The sequence below is a fragment of the Lontra canadensis genome, unplaced genomic scaffold (genome assembly GCF_010015895.1).
Source record: "Lontra canadensis isolate GAN:19392208 unplaced genomic scaffold, GSC_riverotter_1.0 scaffold22, whole genome shotgun sequence".
Taxonomy (NCBI): domain Eukaryota; kingdom Metazoa; phylum Chordata; class Mammalia; order Carnivora; family Mustelidae; genus Lontra; species Lontra canadensis.
Window position 1 is genome coordinate 21,961,382 of NW_022631016.1, and position 21,071 is coordinate 21,982,452.

Genomic DNA, 21,071 nt, shown 5'->3' on the forward strand with positions numbered 1-21,071 from the left:
GATTTGTTAACTGTTACTTTATTTGAATGCTGTGCTTTATCCAGAAAGGATGAAATAAATTATTCACTTTAAATGGAGAAATATATTAATAAATTCTGATCACTTCTATTCTGTGAATCATCTCTTTTGCATTGCAAAAAAATTAATGTCTCTCCATACCCTGAATAATTTATGTACTCTCCTCAGTCTTAGCAGCGATGTAATAAATGTACTGCATTCCTGGCAAGTTGAAGGTTCTGTTCACAAAGTGTGGTAGATTTTTTAACACAGTTGCCATGTGCTTCTAAGTCATCTGCCTACTAATTATCAACGAGGCTGTCATTCGAGCAATACAGTCTAAACCTTTCTCAGATTTCTGCCCAAACTACATGTGCCACATTCTCCATCAGGGTTAGCCAGGCAAATATAATGTTTATTTTTTTTTCCTTTTTATTTCTCTAAGCAAGATAATTTCTGTTCAATACGGACTTAAAACTGAGTGTCCTGGAGGTAAGCTCTCGTAGTTCTCATCTTTTCTCTATGTTTAATAGTGTAAAACTTGGGCAAGTAGTTTTATTTTTTTCTCCCACAAAGGCAGATTTTTTATTTTTTTAATCTGTATAGTAGTGATAACAAAGACTTTTTAAAAAATATTATAGGTAAAATACCAGAATTAAATGATGCAAAAATCATAAATTGATTAGAATAGTGTCTAGAACATAGAAATTCCTCTATAAGTTTAGTTATTATTAACAAAAGGAATTTATACTTTCATTAATTCAAAGCTAAATATTATTATTTTATGAATGTCAAACACATTAATTAAATTATTATCTCATGGGATTGGTAGTTTTTAAGAATAGGAATATCATTATTTTATCTGATTATAATAGAAAAATGAAGCAGAGAAAAAATCATAATATAGTATGTGTTTCTCCTACTTAGTGCAGATAAAATTGAGTCATGCATGCATTTTTATTTCATTTCTTAAAGAACTCAACCTGAAAAAACAAACTCATATTCAAAGTAACTAAATTTTAATTTAATGTTAATGGTGAGAGCAGCTCATACAGGTATACCCACAGGAATCCTGGATTACTTCCACTAGATGAAAATGTTTAGTTTAAAATGGCTGAGATGTCAAGAATTTGCTTTGATGACACCATTAAAGTAAACAAATGGAGAAAACCAAGGAGAAGTGCTTCTTGGTTATGTTGAGATGTCTTCCCTGGAAAATAACCAATATCCCATCTAAATCCCAAGTTTCTTTAGTTCAGCTATTTTAAATGTACCCAAAACTTCAGACATAAAGTACCCGTAGCAAAAAGTGTGGAAAACGAATAGCTTTTTTTAGGCCAGCAACTTTGGGGAAAGATTGAAGCAACAGAGCAGAAGAAAGAGAAGCACTAAACTAAAAACTGCAGCCAGTTTTAGCAAGCTTCAGGGGATGTTCAGAGAACAGGAAAAAGTAAGAGTGATGGAAAGAACAACTAACATGAGACTTCGAGAGCAATACCATAGAAAGAGAAATTCATGAGAAAGAAAAGGAAAAATATGAATATTTACACTATGGTGGGGGAGAACTAAAAACCCTAGTAATATCACTGGTGATGTGGACATTTATGTACTAACATGTACAGTTGGTAGCAACATTGCAATGACATGAATGGAGCTAGAGAGCATTAAGTTAAGCAAAATTGGTCAAAGAAAGAAAAATACCATATGATTCCTTCATATGTGGAATTTAAGATACAAAACAAAGGAGCAAAGGGCAGGGGAGAAAGGTAAACCAAGGAAGAGACTCACATATAGAGAACCAATGATGTTTACCAGAGAGGAAGGGGGTGGGAGGAGGGTGAAATAGGCGATGGGGATGAAGGGATGCACTGGGTGTTGTATGGAAGCATTGAATTACTATATTGTGCACCTGAAACTAATATTGCACAGTATAGCAACTAGCTGGAGTTTAAATAAAAATTAAAAAAAAAATGGCAGGTGTTAATTCAGCTTTGGGTTATGAATTAACACTACTTAATAAAGTGGGATTGATACACCAGACAATCCCATCATCCATCCATCCATCCATCCATCCACACATCAATCTACCCTTCTATCTCTCCATTGTCAATTAGGTATCAGTCAGTCTAACAACCACTCAATATCTACCTATATTGTACTAAATATTCAGGGTATGCCAGTGACAAGCCTTTCATTTCTTTTAATATATAATAATACATATTTATTTAAAATATGTGTTTGTATGTTAAAAATCTGGTTGTATAAATTTATTCATAATATTGAAATCTGACTTTTCCTCAATCATCTATCATTTGAAGTTCAATTATGAACCTGCTCTCAGCAAAAATACTTCACATGTGTAGATCCACTCATGCAGAGGTCAACATATGGGTGCCTATCTAGTATTATACTAAAATCTCATTATTTAGCATAATGTTGTGAAGAGGCTGGTTTGAATAGAGACATTCTACTGAGAATGCTTGTTTACAAAACCCAACATTTCTGCCTGGTGTGCTTGCATTTATCCTACTGTTACCTAACTACTTCTTCACTGTTGTTGGAGTATAATTAATACTTCATTGCTTTGAGTATTGACATGGAAAATTTCTGGGGTCAAGTACATATCCAGATAATCATTCTACTAAAATTTTAATTGATAATTCATTACTAAAATTCTTCCCCCTTAGTTATAAAGGAACACTTTTTAATATTTCTTTCCTGTAAAATTACTTGTAAAACTATTTTTCTTTGCTTTATAGGCCATTATTATCTTTTTCCATATATATGTTAAATATATGTATGTGTTATATATATCACTATATATATACACATTTTAGATACATATATATATATATATATATAACGGGAATAGAGATAGATAGATAGATTGACGATCAATCTCCTAATTTTCACCAAGACCAAGTTTTCTTTTTAGTTCAAGCAATCCAACATATTTTAATAATTGTTCTGAGTCAAGTAATTACAAAGGAGTCAAGATCAGAAATAATTTTATAGTAGTTTATGGTAACCTCTTAGATCTTCTGTAAGTTTTCTAAATATTTTACTTCACATCATGTATTTGTTGTGGAAAAAACAATGATGTATCCTGAATAACTTTCAGTTGGTGTTGATGAAGAGATAGTGATACTTTCCCTCCAAATTGAGTCTACAAATATTATTATTGTTTGTTTCCATTGTCTAGATGGGTCTTTCTCTTTTCTTCTCTAAGATGAATTTGTTGATATTTGCTCAAAATCTCATCCCTTTCAATATCCTTTGGGAACTCGATCTCTCCATTATCCTGTGTTTCATGTGCCTTCATTTGTCTCATCTCTACTGGGTACCTCATAATAGAACATAAGCACCAAATTTTTGCCATTTTAAAGTTAAGATAAATAAATAAGTAAATAAACAGTAGCATTCATTTGGGCCTTGTTCCTCTCTAGATCTTATGGTACAGGCCTCTTTCTAGCCATAGAGAATTTTCTAGAAAGAGTATCCTGCACTTGCTACTTCTGCCTCTTAACCTTTTGATTAATTTCCAAAATTGTATTCTGGCTTCTACCTTTTTCATGCTAATGAAGTGCTTTTCTTCAGTTACTAATGACCTCCTCATTTCTAAATAAAACAGGGCTTCTTTTTTAGTCTTCATCCTCTTGGCTCATTAATATGCATGTTAGTCTCATATTAGTTCACCTCCCTAGAATATATATCCCAGCAACGTTGATACCAGCTCGTGGCACTGTGGCTGAATTCTGGACAAGAAAACGTAGGGACATATGATGTATGTCACATTCAGGATTGTCTTATGAAACTTCTTTCCACTCCTGTAAGCTGTCTGTATTTTTTCATCTGTGGATCACCGTGGAGCTTCCATAAGACTCACAAATAGTAAAAACATAGTGGAACTGAAGAAAGAACCCTTGTTTTCAGAATAGTCAGGTAGAATGAGGGTGACCACCAGTTATCCAAGTTTGTCTGAGACCTGCCCAGTTTTAGAACAGAAACTCGGGAATTCTGGGAATCTTTTCAGTTCTGCACAAATCAGGAAGGTTGATTATCTTTCAACATGGGTAGCATTGAACACTATGATATCCATTGAACACTAGATATGTAGTGAATGACCAATAAACATTCCACTCTATTAAGATACAAAGATCTGAATTTTTTTTGTTATCACAGCCATCCTGAATAAATATCTAACTTAAATAAGAGAAACCAATTATCTTCTTTCATATTGCTTCAATTCCTCTTTTATTTATTACATTTCCAATTACTATTATCAATTCTCTACTTAGTCCAGACCTGATGATTATTTGATGCTCAATTCTTTTTAGTCATTCATAGAGCCAAGCAAACCCTGAATTGAATGGCCTAACTCCCTACAATCTCTAAATGTTTCCCTTCTCTCTATTTTCCTTCCCAGACATGAGTTTGTGTTCTCCTATTTCTTCACTTAGAACACTGATAATCATATTTGCTGACATAATATAATTAATCATTGATTTGTTAAAGATGTCCTGAATACACCTAAAGTATTCTGATCATAGGTCTGGGATGGGAGGGACCTGTTATTTAAATCAGCCCCATGACACTGATAATAAGTGTGACGGTTTAGAAACATTCGCATTGACTGTTGCTAAAGCCTTATTATGAATGCTTTGTACATTAATAAAAGTCCCCTCCATATTAGGAGTTTGGTAATAATAATTTTCTAAAGGAAGAAATAAACTCATATATCTGTGGCAGAGTAAATAGTTTTTCTAAAATAATCCCCCCCCCCCAACTCCATGGAAAAAAATATATGCCCTTGCCCTTTGATTAGGGCTTGATTTTAAGTGTGTATGATTTATATGGGTTATATATTTATACTTTAATTCTAAACAGAAATGACCCAAAAAGCCATACAACAGTAACAGGTAACTAAGTTGAACCTCTTCAGGAAATTGTCAAATTTTGTTGATGAGCTTAAATTCCCCAAAACATGACAACATTCACGTAAGAAATTAATCTGGTTTGACTCATCTGAATCTTTTTTTTTTGAAAGTTTCATTTGAGAGAAGGGGTGGGGAAGGACAGAAGGAGAGGGAGACAAGCCGACTCTCCCCTGAGCAGGGAGCATGACTCAATGCCAGGACTCTATCCCAGGACTCTGAGGTCATGACTTGAGCCAGGAACCAGCTACTTAACTGACTGAGCCACTAAGATTCCTCTCATCTTTTTGAATATTATGTCTTGAGGATTTTTAGGGAGATCCCAAGGTGTCACTTGAAATGATAGAAGGTAGACAAAAGATGTGCCATTTTTGGAAGCTGTTCAAGTTGCTCTTTGATTTCCTTTTCAAAACACTGAGTATATTTGTTTCACTCATTGTAAAATCCAATACCCTTTCAGTCATGGGAAGAGCCAGACATGGCCCTGTGTTACCTCACTTAGCTTATCCTCTAATCTCCTTCCTTCTCTCTCCCCCGTAGATATCCTCTTCTCCTTGTTGTTTCCTTGTCAGTGCAGTCTTAAGCAGAGTGATCATGTTCCTGAGGAGGCATAAATGGGTTCTTGATGTGGAGGTGTGGTGACAAAAACAATACTTTAAAAAATGTATATGCCACTGATATACATATGGTCCATTAACAGATTTATAGTGAGCATGTGGCATGAAAATTTCCTCGCAGGGGTTATTAGAGGAAAAATTGTCTAAAAGGGCCCCTTAGCAGGGTACTAATGAAAAAAAAAAAGGCTAAGAAACACTGTTAGCTCATCAGGAAATCAGGAAATACCATACATAGCACCGTATGACTGGTTGTGTCCACTGCCTGGAAAATTCTCTCCCTGGAAACTGCACAACTTGATCTGTCCAAAGTGTTTAAAATTTTTTCGCACTCTGATATGTTCCTTTCTTGCATTTTATTTTTCTCCTTACCCCTTAACACTAACAATTGTATTGCAAGTTTCTTTCTCATTCACTAAAATAAAATTTCCAATAGCTGGGATTTTTCCTTTTCCAGTTTATTCTCCAGAACCTAGAAAATTGTACGCCCTGAAAATAGAATAGTGGGGATAGGGAAGGAAGATAAGCCAAGCCTTTAGCTTTATATATCTAAAACATTATAGTTGCTAGCCAAACGTAGCATCACTATGTTCATCTCTAGATCCATTATCCTGGAGTTTCTGGGATAGCGTACAGATCTGAGGAAAGGCCAAATGAATTGATTCAACTTGTAGCTTGGAAAAGTGGTGTGATTAGACATAGATGTGAATGGACACATTCTGGGGAGCCCTCTTACCCATGAGTGTATGAATTGGATATTTTCATGAGCATCTGATACTCTGTATCACAAATTATATAAGTCCTAGGACTTTTAAGAGCACCTAGGCAACAGACCACAGGCTCTGCTTGCTTAATAAAAACATTCTATCCAAACATGCACAAAAATGAAAAATATCTCTTCCCCCTTTCTGATGTTTCATTGTTAGCACAGGGAATTCCAACAGTGTAATACTTCTGCCTTTTTTTTTTTCCTTTATTCACTCACATTCCTTGCTCATTCAGATCTTGGATAGATGGAAGGATTTATTTGCATCATAAATTTGGCAAACATTACTGTGCTTACCCAGTAACAGGGAGCTGGTTATAAGGTAAGGTAAGTGTCATAAACATGACACTTTGGCATGAACATAGCTTTGTTTTTCTTCTGAATTTGTTCAGAAAATGGACATAGAAAATTTATATTAGTAGCTCTCTTAGATACCCCAAACCGTATGTCCCATAATTTCTTCTTTTATTTACTCATTTATTCCATTACTCATTTAAACAATATTTATTAAGACTACTACTTTTTATGGACTGCTCTGGTACTAAGAGAACTTGTAATTTAGTCTCTAAAGTACAGGGAAGTCTTTTGGTTGAGAAAACAAAACAAAAAAAGTTGTTTCTACATTAATATTCCCACTGTACAAAAGACTTTACAGAGAAAACATTAAGTCTCCAAATGAGTGTTCTGCCTGATAAGCCAAATGCTAAGCCTTCTGTGAATATATAGATACTACCTTGTGGCAAGGATTCATTAGACTCTTCAAGTCACTTACTAAATTGTCAATATTCATAATTAGAAAGAAGAAAGGTTGTTGGCCTGGCCATGATTGCAACTCATAAATTATAAGGAACAGAAACTAACTCAAGGTAAGGAATTTATTTTGTCCAATTCCAAGATTGGGGATGATATTCTTCTTTAAGTACAGACCCTGCATAAGGATTTAAAATGTTGTCAGAAATCCTCCTACCTTTGACAGAAGAGGATCAGCCTTACGACCGTAGTTTCAGTCATATGTAGATACTCCTTCCGCATCCTATTTCTAAATTTCAGAGAAAGAGAGAGAGAGAGAGATCATCTGATAAGTCCAATCTGGAGCAATCATCTTTCTTTTTTAATGAGTTACAGCCAGGAGGTTGGATAACATAGTGGAAACATAGAATAGTCCCATGTGTAAGATAAGCATTTCTCTCTTTTTTATTTAATATTGTATTTATTTATTTTGAGAGAGAGTGCACGCATGAGGGCAGTGAGAGGGGTAGAGGGAGAGAAAGAGAGACTTTCTCAAGCAGACTGCACACTGAGCGCAGAGCCTGACATGGCACTCAATCTCAGGACTGATCTCTTGACCGTGAGATCTTGACCTGAGCTGAAATCAAAAGTCAGACGCTTAACCAACTGAGCCACACAGGAGCTCTAAGATAAACATTTCTAAGAGAGCTATTGCCAATCAGACCTACGAATAGTCTCATCTATGCAGAGAATAAAATAGACTTCAGTAATCCTTAATGTGAATGTTTATTCATGATCTTTATAGGTATTTTGATCTTTATAAAATTTGAAAGTTGTGTCATACATATTAACATATCTTTAAGAATAAGAGGAAATCATCCTTCTAGGAATACTTGGGGGCAATCTGGCTATTCTTATTACCTTCAGTATGTGTGTCTATTTATTAGTTTCAACTATCATCCGGTGCTTTTATCTGTAATATAACACTGATAACTTTCCAATGCAGTTAGACCAGAATTAATGTTTTTGAGCAAAATGTTATTGAGCATAACTTATTTAACAATAAACTAAAATGTGACAAATTTACAACGTAAAAATAGAGAACATTCATGTCACTGTCACTTTCTTCCTTTCTTTATGGGATCTTAAAGAAGAAGACGAAGGGATAGGGTATTTTCAGCTGACAGTACATATATGAGAGCAATTATATGATATAAACCAATGCATTAACAATCCCAATATTTTCCGCAATGTTTCATTTGTTGAAAATGATTTTGTCTGCCCCCTGTCCCAGCTCATTGCTGGGCTGAATGATAGAGATGCACTGGAAGATTGTAAGAATATGAGCTAAACTAAATCAATTACTATACAAGTGGTAGAGCATTATCACAGAATAAAAAGCAACAATGCATCTAGAAGTCTGGAGGAAGTCAGGCTAGATATAAGCAAGAGGATAGGGTAACAGGAAGCCAGGCTAGGAAATTTTTCAGGAGAAGAGGAAGAAGAAGGCCAATTGAGCAGTGAACAGCTGCTTGGAAGATGAGGTGGGTGAGCATTTACCAAAGAATGTGCAGAAATTTTCCCATGTGTTATTTTGAGGCTTTTGATCTCTATGATAGCTGAGGCATAACATACTAACACTGTTCTCAAAGCAGTTTATTTTTATTCAGTTTTAACACACGTCTTAATAATTCTATGTGAATGCCATTCATAATGCTGCTGTACTCCACAGACCAACATACATAATTGTTCTGAATCTAAGCATTCCAGGAAATTATCAATCACATATAATAACTCAAATGGGTCAGTATCAGATATTTTATTTTTGAGGACCACATAGTATAGATTCTGGGCCAAGTTAGATATAATAAAATGTAAAATCCGTTGCTTTCTTGAAGCAGAAAACCATCACATGTTATCAAAGATAATGACATATTCCTAAATTTGCCAATTTCAAATATGGGTACTATCCCAAATTTTATTTCTCCATTTCTATAAGTTGTATGGATTTCTCTGCAACAGGCATTGTTTCACCCGGACTGGTAGTCCAAAAATTAATAAGAAATAGCATCCTTATCTATTTTCAAGCAATTCTCTCTAAAACCCAAGAGGTTATTGTATACATCAAAGAGGATTGATAGGTAAGCAACTTCAGTACGGTACATATTTCCCCTCCACCAAAAAATTACCACTAAGGATGATATATACAGTCTTAGAAAACTGCCTTTAATAAATATAGGATTTTTTAAAAAGATTTCATTTATTTATTTGAGAGAAAGAGAGAGAGAGCACAAGAGCCAGGAAAAGGGCAGAGGGAGGAGCAGGCTCCCCACTGAGCAGGGAGTCCAAAGACACCAGGCTTGATCCCAGGACCCTGAATTCAGGACCTGAGCTGAAAGCATATGTTTAACCTACTGATCCACGCAGGTGCCCCAGCACAGGAGGTTTTGAAGAAGGCTGATGGGCAATAATTCAAACTAAAACCTAAACTTCATCCTGATAAAGTTAGAGCTCAGGTGGCTGCAATTAACATACACTATAATCACTATAGTTTATCTTCAGTCCTCAGAAGCTGAAGCATAAGGTGCTAGATAGAGCCCATAATGTGGCAGACTGGCTCTTCCTAAAATGCCTAGTAATGACCAAAAACTCGCAATCAAAGGCAAAAATAACAGCAAACAAATAGTGGAGATTAGTTTTTCAATCTAAGAAATCTAGAGCCACTTATCATATAGTACACGTGAAGAAGCTCCAGCTTGCCCTATTAAAGCCCCCTTGGTAAGCAGTCACGGTCCCCAAAAATGTCCACACCCTAATCCACAAGACCTGCTAACATATTTTCTTACATAAAAAGGGTACATTGCAGATGTGATTATGGCTGGAGGTTTCAAGATGTAGAGATTACCCTAGATTATCCCGGTGGGTCCAATCTAATTACATGAATCTTAACAATCAGACATCCTGTGCCCACTGCAGTGAATGAGATAAGCGACAAGGGAAGGGTCAACACAACCCAACTTGCTGGCTTTGAGAATGGAAGAACAGGCCATGAGTCCAGGTGTGTGGGTGATCTCTAGATGCTATCAGTGCCAAGAAACTCATTTCCTCCTAAAGACATCAGAAAGGGACCTTGTCCTGATCATACCTTGATTTTAGCCTTGTGAAACCCATGTCTGATTTCTAACCCACAAAACTGTAAGATAAGAAATTTGTGTTGTTTGTAAGTCATGAAGTTTGTAGTAATATTTTATGGCTGTAATAGGAAATTAATCTATCACCTAAAGTGTTGTTTGTTAAACTTAATAGGAATATGAATTGACTGAAGATCTTGAAAAATCTTGACCTGGTAGAGCTCAGTTTTTTTCCAGGATTCTGCATTCCTAATTAGGACCCAGGTTATGCCAGTACTGCTGGTCCCTGGATCATATGTTCATGAGCAAGGGTGCAAAATGTGCTCAGCTCTCTGGTCTTATGTCAGACTGACCCATCTATGAAACCTATGACAAAAAAAAAAAAAAAAAAGGCTGCAAGCATTCTAATTTTACTTAAGAAAGTTATCTTGTACTATTTATTGTTGCTTTCTTTCTATTTCTATTTTGATTCACCCTATGTTAAGTCTCTGACCCTACATCTCTTTACTGATAGTATAAGCAATGCTGATTATAAAATGATTTTTCTATTTCAGCCCTAGGACTTGACACAGAGTTCTTTCTCTCATAAAGCTTTTTTCCCTCTCATAATTCAACTGTTTTGCATATTAACACTGTCATGATTGGTCCCAGCATGCTTGACTCAACAACAATCACCTTTATGACCAACTTTTTAATAGAATACTTGCCACCCCTTCAATGTTTAAGGGATATAAAAGGTATTTTATTATGTAGGGGAAAAAACGTGTTATTTCCAAGTCTCTATAATGCTCTATTTCAAACATGCCCTGTTTGAGCAGAGACATGTCACATAAATCTAGGCAAATGAAAATTACAAACAGAGTTTCAGAATGTCAGGATCATTAGAGGTGTTATTTTAATTAGTGTAGCCTTTTTTGTGTGTGTGCTGTTCTATTGCTTCTGGTTATGTATACTCCATTGTAACAATGTTCTATTTTTGGATACATTAGAATTTAAATATATTCTTCCTGTTAATCATCTATATCTCAATGTTTGATTTTACATTAGAATTGCCTTAGAAGTTCAATATAGATTGATAGATAAATAAACTAGCCCCTTCTCCACACTCCAGACATAAATCAGAATCTCTAGAGAAGGTAAGAGATGTTAATAACTTTAAAATTTCCCTAGATGATTCAAATCAGTGGCCAAGTTTGAATACTACTAAGAGAAGATAATGACAATCTTACATTTTTCTTAAAGCACTTAAAATTTATTTTCTAAGATAATTGGAATTAGCTATTATTCTGAAAGTCAATTTTCTACTCCAAGGATAATAAAATATTGAAAACTATTTGCATAGTGAATCAGTCATTTATTGCTACATAAACAACCTTCCTAAAACTTAGTGAATTAAAACATCAATTTATTTTTTTCATAGCCCTACTGTTTAGGCTGAGTTCAATTAATGGATCTGCCAGGCTTACCTGGGGACATTCATGTGGCGATAGTCTTCTGGCTCATCAAGTGGAGCTGGATGGGCCAAGAAGACTCAGCAGTGAGTGGGGCTGTTGGCTGGGGTAGCTTGGTTCCCATCTCTGGTGCCTCACCAGCTCATCAGTCTAGATATCTTGTATAGTAGCGACAGTATTTGAGGAAGCCAAAGTCCAATGTACAAGTGTTTATCAAGCCTTTTTTTCTGTAACATTTATTGATATACCATTTGTCAAAACACATAACATGGCCAGGACCAAAGTCAATATAGGACGTGAGTAAACAAAAGCAAGAATACTAAAAGTGTGAGTAATGGGAAATCATGAATGTATATCACAATCAATATAAAGTGTTTGCACCACTAAAATGTGGACAGGGCTAATTATGAAATACATACTCTGACTTCAGCTTCTGCAAAATTGTTTTTCCTCTGAAATATAGTTTATTTACCAACATAAATAAAACATAATTGTCAAGCTTAGTAAGAGAAATGACTGCCAATAAACACTAAGGTGACCAAAATTCTGCATGAGAAGTAAAATTTTTTCAACACCCCTTGGAAACCCTTTTTGAAACACAAATTTTTATTTATCGCAAGTATCTGCTTCCCTCACACTGTGGGAATCGCTTGCTTGCTTTTCTTGAGAACCACTTTCAACAATTTTTATCCTGTTTTTTTTTAACTTTTAAGAATGTAATATAGTGCATATTATCTTTTGAGAACAGCATATATTCCAGTCATACAAGGTATTGGATAGAACTACACAACATTGATTTAATGGCTATATCGTATTTAATTTTATAAATACCCCATATTTTCTTTGTTCGTTCTACTGCAGCTGGGCATTTCAGCTTCTAGCTTACATTGATTATATTTATTATGAATAATATTGCTATAAACTTTTCACTAAACATAAATATTCATTAAAACTATGTATGTTTTTCTAGGTTCTAGTGCACATAAACATATATATATATATATATATATATATGCGCATTCTCAAAATGTATATATAAGCTCAGAATAGAACTGTTTCTGGGTCATAGGACACATGCTCAAACTTAATGATAATAAAATATAATAAACACTTCAGCAGTATGTGGCTAATTTTAGTGAGTGTTTCATAGTCACTTGGTGAAGATACGGACTTTAGCATTATATAAATTTCTGTATCTGTCATTTAACAATTCAGCTCATCTATAGATTTGTTTAAATTGTCTATATTCAAATTTAATTAACTGTGAATAATGAAAACTTTCTTTTTCTTAATGTTATTTATTTTTCTTCTTAAATAAACAGATATTTCAGCTCAATTATGATGAGAAATGTTGAAAGCAAGTAAACATTTTTACATGAAATAATACATGTGCAACTCAAGCACCGGAAAGAATGTATTTTTGCTTCCTTGACATCAAATCCCCATCTCAGTTCTATCTGCAGACATTATGCATTTTCTTTATGCCTATTAACTTTAATTACTCCATTTTCATTGAAATTCATTATTATTTTTCTATATTAAGCACTTTAAAATGAGTTTTGGAGGGATGCTTTGAGGGCTATTTTTATTGCATGTTAATATTACTATGTTCATTATTTAAGAAATAAAATGAAAAAAAAAGTCCTTTTTCAAATCGTGTCTCAACATTCAATTCATATTTTAGATCCTTAAACCACTGTGTAAGAAGTCATAGTCAGCTTGGACTGCCAAAATAAAATATGACAGACTGGGTGTACAAATGACAGGAATTTATTTTCTCAGTTCGGTCAGGTTCTGGTGAGATATCTCTTTCTGGCTTGCAGATGACTGCTTTTCTGGCGGTGCCCTCATGTGACAGAGAAAGAAACTCTTTGGTGTCTCATTTTACAAGGGCACTAATCCCTTCAAGAGGGAGCCATAATTATGACCTCATGTAAATCTCATTATCTTCCAAAGTCTATGCCTCCAAATCCTATCACATTGGGACTGGAGCTTCAATATATACATCTGAGAAACACACGATTCAACCCACAGCAAGAAGTACACCCCCCTTTATTCTTTTTTCCTTTCTTCCTTTTATTTCCCTTTTCTTCCCTACCCCCCCCCGCCCCCGGTTTCTCTCTCTTTTTCCTCTTCTTTCCTTCCTTATCTTTTTATGTTGAAAATTCTTTAAATAATAATCATAGCATAGTACTTTAATTTTATGTTAGTAGCCATTTCATGATAATCCTCGAATGATTTATTATCTCTTTGAACCTTTCAAATTGTCAGAACTTTTCTCTGAATCACAGGGGATTATCTCTTTCCATGAGGATAAAATAAGAAATATATATGACCCAGTTGGTCTACACACTTCATAGCAATAAGATATTCCTTATGCAGTAAGACTGTCTTTAAAACCCAGTATTTACATATAAATAAATGATCTAATCCCCTTTTCATAGAATATCCACATATCTATGTTTCTTTAGTTAAACTGACCTGTGATTATGCATTTAATTCAATACTTATTTTCATTTTAAATAAAAGAAGAACACTTGTGAGGTATTGAAGTATGAGTTATCCCTTTTAACTTTACCACATAGTAATTTACTGTGGTCCTTTGTATCTTGGTATATATACTTGTTATATAGTTTTATTTTTGAATACATTGGAGAACGCTAGTAAAGCATTCTTGTCACTTCACCTTTAACATGGTGGGTTTGGATCTAAGATATATTTGCTCTGTACTTTTACTGAAATATTTACCCTGGCAAATTATAAATAAAGATAATTTAAACCCTGGTTGTTTATGTTTCTTATCAAAATGAATTAATTCCATTGGAAATTATTTATTCTAAGACAATTTATTAACCTTTTGTTTACTCCCCTTTCTGTAAAATTATTTTTAACATATAAATGTGCACCTTTCCTCATTTTTTATATTGTTCTCTAGATTATTTTCAACTGAAGTTCAAAAAGCTTCAATGCATGCAATTTCTGCCTTATTTAAAAAAAAGTCATTTTAAAAATAAAACTGTTTCATCACAATTTTAAATGTATGCCATGGAATAGAGTTAAAGTTGCATCCGTATGTTATTTTTAAGTCAGAATGTTTGCACAACTTTTTCTCATTTGATTTGCATTTGCATTCTCTTTTCTGCAATATTTAACCCCAATGCAATGTATTTTTTAAAAAGTGTATTTCAGATCTGAATTATAATATTATTCTAAAAAAAAGAGATTACAAATTTAATTTGTTATTTACAAACAATTTATTTTAACTCAATTAGGAAAATTTTTTCTGGAATGAATGATATTTACAATTATTATTAATAAAGAATAATCATGACTTTTCTCAATTTTGAAAAAAGTTAAATTAACTAAATAAGGAGGCCTGTAGGTGCTCTAATGCTGTGGTGGCCTACACAAGCAATCCAACATCTAAGAACAAAATGCCCCAAGGTTACCAAATCAAATCCTAAGCACAACCAATAACAAAGAGCCAACTAGGCTTTAAGCTATAGCTGATCAGTAATTTCCTTACTTTGTTTCCCTTTTTTCTCCTTAAATCTCTCCCAGAGCACCTCAGAGGCACAATGCTCCTAACCACTTCTGATTTTGCACTTCCTGATTGGAACTGATTTTTGCTCAAATAAACTTTTAAAATGTTACTATGTCTCAATTTGTCTTCTACTAGAAATAAGGAGTGAAATCCCTATGTGAAAAAGCAAATATTAGCAAATATTTTTGAAGCAAACTTATTAGTAGCAAATATAATTAAGAAAAGAGTTTATTTTCCAGACAGTTCACACAAGTGAGGGCAGAGGGGACGGGAGTCATGGAGTTCAAACTGTTGAACCGAACAAAAGCTGAGATGCTAATTTACTAAATGCAAATGATGATAGCATAAGAAAAAGTGATGCATATTTACTAGGAACCTTTAAAACGCATATAGAAATAATAATAAATCATAAGTTATTATTAAAATACATTGAAAATATATACAATTAGGTGGTTGAACTGAATGTATTATTATTTTGCTAAAAAAAATCTTAAACCAGTTGGGTAAAGAGATCTTTACTTCAGATTTGTCATTAAAGACAAAAGCCTAGTTTGTTTTGTGAGATTAAGAGTCACTTATGGTTTGTCTCCCTCCCAATCCCATCTTGCTTCATTTACTCTTCTCCTACCCCCTTAACCTCCCATGTTGCATCTCCTCTCCTTCATATCAGGGAGATCATATGATAGTTGTCTTTCTCTGATTGACTTATTTCGCTAAGCATGATACCCTCTAGTTCCATCCACGTCGTCGCAAATGGCAAGATTTCATTTCTTTTGATGGCTGCATAGTATTCCATTGTGTATATATACCACATCTTCTTTATCCATTCGTCTGTTGATGGACATCTAGGTTCTTTCCATAGTTTGGCTATTGTAGACATTGCTACTATAAACATTCGGGTGCACGTGCCCCTTCGGATCACTACATTTGTATCTTTAGGGTAAATACCTGAGGGTTGATGGGGGGAGGGGGGATGGGGGGTGGGGTTATGGACAGTGGGGAGGGTGTGTGCTGTGGTGAGTGCTGTGAAGTATGTAAAGCTGGTGATTCACAGACCTGTACCCCTGGGGATAAAAATATATGTTCATAAAAAATAAAATTAAAAAAAAAAAAAGGAAAAAAAAAAGACAAAAACCTAAGGAGATGTTCCAGCCCTTCTCTCAGACACATCACTTGCTTATCAAGTAAGGGCATCATTTTGGCCAATCTGAGTGGACAACACTTAAGAAGTTTCATTACGTTATATTTCACTAGTGAATAAGTTTTTTTGTAACTTAAAGTCACAATCCTATTGTATCATCATTGTTTTCCTTCTTATTTCCACATGTGGAACGAATCTGTTTAGGATCTGTGTCTTTGGGTAAGGCTAAAGCAAAAACTCCTCTTTTTTCCCTTTTTTCCCTTTTGACTAGGGGAATAAATTGAGATTTGAAGGAAGCTGCCTTTAACATCTCCAGACTTAAAATCAATTCTCCAAACCACCTTTTCCCAGGCAGTACAGTCTTAACTGTCCCTACCATTTTCTTTTGTTTGTTTTGTTTTTAGTTCAGGTGGAAATTAATTATTTTTTGTGTGCTTTCATTTTTGACCAGAAGAGCTATACACTTTATTATAGTAATCCTGAATCCTCTTAAGATATCCAAAAAGACAAATCCATGAATTGTAATAAAAATAAAATGTTCATCAGGGGCGCCTGGGTGGCTCAGTGGGTTAAAGCCTCTGCCTTCAGATCAGGTCATGATACCAGGGTCCTGGGATTGAGCCCCACATCTGGCTCTCTGCTCAGCGGGGATCCTGCTTCCCTCTCTCTCTGTCTCTGCCTGCCTCTCTGCCTGCTTATGACCTCTGTCTGTCAAATAAATAAATAAATCTTTAAAAAAAATGTTCATCATACTATTACATATATTCACATAAGTACTAAATGGTTTTTAAGACTATACAAAGAAAAATCATAGGCATAGACAGAGCTACATGAAAAATTACTTAGCTATATGCTTATGGCTTATAAAATTATAACATGACAAGGGTGACAACAAATGTTACATGTAATTTAAAATTCTGTGCTTTAAATCTGTTTAAAAAGAAAGAGAGAGAAACAATAGGCTGCAAATTAAGTCTTTTGTGCTAAGCCCCATCACCAAACCAAGACTTAATACCTAACCTAATAGAATTTTCATCCTCTCCCAGAGTTGTCTTATTGGCACTAGTGAAATAATACACCTGGCAGAGAGCCCTGTTGTCCCCAGAAGGAAGATGACCTTGCCTGAAACAATCCACTCTTTGCTAGTAGCTTTCTTGTCCTGCCCTCTTTCTGACTATAAAAATCTTATATTTTGTACAGCTCTGCAGAGCTTTCTGTTTGTTCGATGGGCTATTGCTTCATTCATGAATCATTAAACAAAGCCAACAAGACCTTTAAAATGTATTCAGTTGAAATTTGTTAATAAATCCAATTAAAATATGGAAAACATTACCCATACTATTAGGCACAAAATCCAGATAAAGTGTTATTTTTGAATACCATAGATGGAAAAAACTCACATTCACAAAAAGAACAAAATTAAAAAACAAAATACCCTACTATTACTTATTTTTTCTAGTTAATCATAATAAAAAATTATTTTCCAAGTGTATTAATAAGACTAAATTACTATTTTTATTCAGCTGTACAATGTCAATATAAAGAAAAGGGAATCATGAAGATAATTTTGTGCAACTCAGTATACCTTACAATGTTTCTCATTTTCACTGTCATCTTTCATGCTCATCTTTATTTCTAACCCTTTTGAGATGGGTACACCTCCTCATAAACATATTTTCTTTTGTATGTATGCTTCATAGGAATACGGATAAAGGCATTTAAATATGTGTGAATGTATTGATAGTTTGCTATCAGGTCCTTTCATTTTAGATTTATTCTGAATGAATTTTTCAGTGGTATCCTTTTTGTAGTGACTTTCCAAGAATGTTACTTGTTAAAGCCACAATAAGGTTAACTTCACCTTGAAGGCATCTCATCATTTTGGAGGCATTTCATTGTATTCTTTGTCGATACTGCAATTATCATTTGCATTAAGTGACATTTTAAAAACAAGATACAAATGTTTGTGCTCTTAAAGTTTCACCATGCTTTTGGCATGTTCAAGTTGTATTTTTTCAATTTTTTTTTATTCTATTTACTCAATTTTGGACTTCCATGAGAAAAGTCATGAGAAATTGACCAATATTCATAGATTAGTGTTCATTTTATTCTGTTGAGCTTTATTGGGTGTGGTTTGAAGAAATTGTAATTGACTGTGAGCAATTTCTGTGCCAAAGTTAGAAGCAAAACATCGTGTTATTACTAAGAATATGAATATACTCAGTCGTGTATGCATAATTTGTACAATAGTGTTGTCTAAAATGATGCTAATAATAATAATAATGCATTTTATTTCATATCTTTGAATACTGTTTTGTTCCTAATTATTTTTGTTAGTTTTTCTTTAAGTATGACTGTACACAGCAAAGAATGTTGCACATTCTCTGACCTCTGTTTTGCCATTAAATTTAAGTAAAATAATCATGACACACTAGTATAAACAGTGTAAGATTTCATATACTTCCACTCCAGAAGCAGAAAATATTTTTCTTTTTCTCATCGTCTTACAAAGCCTCAACTGAACTGAAGAAATAGTGCTCTGATCCAGGGACCAAATCAAAGAAGCAGTGCCCGTGCCCTGTGGAGGCGGGCTTTCCCTGCCCCAGGATTGACAGTTCTCCATCTTTCCCTTCCCTGGGCTGCTTTTTTTTCTCCAACACCTGACCCGAGGTTTCATACTTCTCCTTGCAATAGGTTCCTCCTTCCCAGAATCACCTGGTCTCAAGCTATTCAACTAGTTAATCAGGAAGGAATTTTGTCTGAAATAGAAGATTTCAGAAATCAGATCATGAGAATGTGACCTTTCACAAGATCTCCACTTGCCTATTCCACAGAGCGAGATTCCAGGGACAGTAGAGAGACATGTGGTGGGCGGGGATCAGAGTCTGTGGTCCTCAGCATATATGCATGGTTCCTGAATACTGTGAAAGTTCAGAACTGTGCTTTACTACCTATTATGCACATTGCCTCTTGACTTTGACCAAGGAGCTGGGGACAGAAGTGAAAAAGCAGTGTCCATCTCTCTCTCTCCCTCTCAAGACTGGCGGCAATAATCAATACACAGACAGCAGGACAAGCTGTTTGTATCCAGTCCTTTGTGGCAGCAATGGCATTTCCTAGCGAGACCACTTCTGCTAGGAATGTCTGTGGTTGTCCCTGGAATCTTTTTACTGATTTAGGTCTTCCAGCTCTCCTAAAGGTTTTGTAAGCTTCCTGAAATCCTTAACAAATTTATTAAATTGCTTAATCATCTGAATTATCAGGCAGAATTGCATGGATTACTTTCAGCCAGGAAAATTAACTAAATTTGACTCATAATTTTCAAGGCAACTGCCTCCAAATGAAGTACAAACGTTATGTGTGGGGGAGGTAGGCGCTTTCCTTCAATTCTTGCTTTCAGATTTTGACTCTTAGCGGTGATGTGAACTTGGTCACGGCATGTCTTTTATATTCAACGTCTTATTGTCAAGAGCTGAACTGTCACTGTTGGAAGAGTTGATTAAAACGACAAGCCAAAATTAAAGTAACAGTCAAGCCTTTAATTGCTTATTGCAATGGTATAAGCAAGAGGCTAAAGAGCAAAAGATGTTCACAGCTGTAATGTTCGATTTTTCAGCACAGAGCTGCACCAGATGCATCAGTGCAGACGGGGGTGGGAGGTTGTCTCACTGCCATAGGATCTCTGAACAAAGAGCAGCTGCCATTTTATCGACCGCAGGAGCTGGGAGAAGGGAGAGGGAAAAGGACTGGGAGTCAAAAAGTCCTGAGACAGAGTAAAGTGCCTTTAAGTTTTCCCCCTCCTCCTCTGTAAGGAGTCTGGGCTGACATGCCAGTGGGAAGACCTCCGAATGGCAGTGTGTGGACCTGGAGTGCAGATGTGCTTGGAAGCTCAGCTGGCCACGGTGGGGCCTGACTCTTGCACGGCCACTACCTTCAGAGACCACAGTGGCTGAAGACCATGTAGGGTTTGGGGGGCTTTCTCCCATGAGATTCCACACAGAAAGCCTTGTAATTGCCTGTGATTGGGCCTAAAGGACCTATATTGTGTTTTGTTCAGAAACTGGACTCCTCACTTTTTTTTTTTTTAAAGATTTTATTTATTTATTTGACAGACAGAGATCACAAGTAGGCAGAGAGGCAGGCAGAGAGAGAGGAGGAAGCAGGCTCCCTGCTGAGCAGAGAGCCAGATGTGGGGTTGTTGGTGGGGGGGCTCGATCAAAGGACCCTGGGATCAAGGCCCCAGCCAAAGGCAGAGGCTTTAACCCACTGAGCCACCTAGGTACTCATGTACCCGAACTCCTCACTTATTAACTGGACTTGTGTTCTGGGGCTGCTATCACATGGTACACAGACCAAGGGGCTGACACAACAGAATTTTCATTTCTTACAATTCTAGAGGCCAGAAGTCTGAGAGGTGTGAGGACAGTCGGTTTCTTCCAAGTTCTTTCTCCTAGGCTTGTGGTTGTTGCTGAGAAGCTCAGGACATGCCAGCCCCAAATATGACGGTTTGGCATATAGAGTATTTTAAGCTGAAGGAGACCGAGAAAATCACAGAAGCAGCAAAGACCCTTGCCCTCCTGCCCTCATAAAATCCTTGAAGAATCTGAACAAACCAACCTGACTAAATTTCCCCAGGGCATCACGCTTACCTCCTTCTTTTTAACCTGTCATATTCCTCCTAGACTGTCCACTTGTCAACAGACCTAGCATAAAAATACTCAGCTGTGTTTCTTTAGATTTTCATTTTGAAGGGAGGGAAAAAAT

The 21,071-nt window shown here is 35.4% G+C and overlaps 1 pseudogene; it reads left to right on the plus strand.

Moving 5' to 3' along the window:
* The window catches only part of LOC116870316, a 30,115-nt pseudogene extending 9,855 nt beyond the window's left edge, over positions 1-20,260 (plus strand).
* The last annotated feature ends 811 nt before the right edge of the window (positions 20,261-21,071 follow it).